We start from the raw sequence: 2767 nt of genomic DNA on the forward strand, positions 1-2767 counted from the left end.
CTAGTCCAGTGGTCGGCAAACTCATTAGTCAACAGAGCCAAATATCAACAGTACAACGATTGAAATTTCTTTTGAGAGCCAAATTTTTTAAACTTAAACTATATAGGTAGGTACATTGCTATTAACTTAATTAGGGTACTACTAAGGCTTAGGAAGAGCCACACTCAAAGGGCCAAAAGAGCCGCATGTTGCTCGCAAGCCGCAGTTTGCCAACTACTGACCTAGTCTATAGTATTTTGTTATGGAGGCCCTAGGAAATTAATACACCATACATACCTCTGTTGGATCTGCTCACCTAAATCCATTTTATATCAATTATAGCTACCCATTCCTATTTGGTCTCCTCTCTCCCAGAGGTTACTCAGATGCAAAGGCCACATAGATCAAGTAGATCTTAGTCAACCATGGACAGGGTTGACTAAGCCATAAGAAGCAAATGGAGAACTGGGGTAAGACAGTGTGGATGACAGGACTCAGATCATAAAGAAGTCAGGTTCTCACTTTCCTAACTCCCTATGGCTGTTTCATGACCACTACTTTTCCATCCTCCTTCCAAATTCCCCTACTCTTCTATCACTCTGGCATACCTTACTCATCTCTGTTAATGACCTTCCAACCTCTTGGTCCTATCTTTCATTCTTTTCATTAAAAGTTTAGGGCATAGGACACCATTGCTTACTTTTCCTTTCCAATTCCTCCTGACACCTTGAGTAATGTCATTCCTTGACCTCCTCATCTTCAATGATGACTTCTTCCATTTCACCTTAGCCATATACTATACCCATAGCCATATCCATCTGGGAAATTTTAAGCTCATAGTATACCATCCTCTGACCATCTAGGTTTTCTGCTCCTTCAATAAACCCACATCTAGACTTCAATCTTACCAAGACATCCAGTCATTTGACATTACTCCATTTTCTTCCAGTTGATCAGATCCTCTTGGCTTTACATATTTTCTGAATCCCACAACCAATCACCAGCACTCCTTACTAGATTTTTCTTTCTCTACCTGTTCCTCAACTCTCTTCAGAAGAATGGTTCTTTATCTTTCTGGTAAATCATTGAGAATCTAATGAAAGCTAGATTTTCTTGGTCTGGAACACTTCCAATAAAGTTTCATAGTTTACTCCCTTACCTCCTTCAGTCCTTTCTAAATATGTCACCTTTTCAGTGAGGTCCTACCTGACCACTCTGTTCTACTAATTCTATTCCCACCCACAGCTGCTATAGTCATATCCTGTTTTATTTTTCTTCATCAAACTCATTACCACCTAAGCTACTATTTATTTTAATTATTTAATCAGTTGTTGCTTCCTTTCCAAACCTCAGAATAACTCAATCTCCAAGTCGACAAGGATTTTTGTATTGTTTTGCTTAGTTTGTATTCCTTGTACCAAGAATAGTATGTTTCACTTGCATATAAACATTTGTGAAATGGGCTTTCTTCCAAGAAAAATGTAAATATGCACATGTTCTTAAAACTTGGCATATAATTTCAGTGACTTGATGGCCTTCCTGAGGCCAGAATGCTTAGAAACTCAGCTTTAACCATTCTGAGTATTTCTCATATACTCTACCAGTATAGTTTTAAATACTGTTATGTACTGATCACTTACAAACCTATTTCTTTAACCTAAAATCTCCCCATAGTTCCTCACCCAAAAATCAAATGTCTATTCCCATCCCCATCTGAAGGTTATAATAAACAGAGGTCATTATCTTTTCATTCCCAAGTTGCTCATTTTCCTATACCAACTCTGTCTATGAATCACCATCAAGTCAGAAACTAAAGCCAGATATTTGACTGTCATCTTGATTAATGTTTTCTCTTTCTTCTCATATGCCATCAATCAGTGTCCTATTGTTTACATATAAGTATCAATCAAATCCATTGTCATGCATATCTTCCATTCCCCTTGCCCTTGCATTAGTGGAGGACTTCACTAGCTCTCACTGGATCATTTCAACAACCTCTTAGTATCAATACCTTTAGTCCCACTCTAATAAAAATACAAGTCTGATTAGTTCTTTCTCTTTGGCAAACTTTCCAAAGTGCTCATTTGCTTATAGAATAAAATAGAAATGTCTCAGAATAGCATTTGAATTCTAACTCATGTTGACATGAGACTGAAGTAGCCTGCAATGCTGAGCCAACATTTGGAGAACAGCTGTCCTGAAGAGTTTCATGGTGCCATGGACAACTTTGTATTAATAAAAAAACAAAACAAAACAAAAACAATAAAAAAACACCGACAAAACTATTGTGTGAAGCCACTGAGCTTTTGGTATTGTTTGTTACTGCAGATAACCTAGCCTATCCTGACCGACACACTACTGTGATATGAGACTGCTCTTTTACCTCTATATTCTCCCCCACAACTGGCACACTTTGACATACTCACACTTTAATGTGTAGAGCTGGTATCAAATTTGTTGTGTATTCCAGATTCCATCATGCTCCCTCATACCTGCATGCACTTACATACTTGGTCCTCTTGATCTTTAATGGTATCCTCTTCCTCATCTGTCAGTAGAACTTCCTTTTATTTATTTTGTATTTTATTTATTTTTTAAATTATTAGTTTACTAACAATGCATTTTTCTATAATGGATTCTGATGCAATTATTAAAGGGGAGTTGTTTTTCCCATGTTTTTTTTTTAAAAATAAAATCTTTATTGTTCAGATTATTACAGTTGTTCCTCTTTCCCCTCCACCCCCATAGCTTCCCTCCACTAGGTTCCCATCCCACCCTCTGCCCTTAC

Source organism: Myotis davidii, unplaced genomic scaffold, assembly GCF_000327345.1.
Source record: "Myotis davidii unplaced genomic scaffold, ASM32734v1 scaffold41, whole genome shotgun sequence".
Taxonomy (NCBI): Eukaryota; Metazoa; Chordata; class Mammalia; order Chiroptera; family Vespertilionidae; genus Myotis; species Myotis davidii.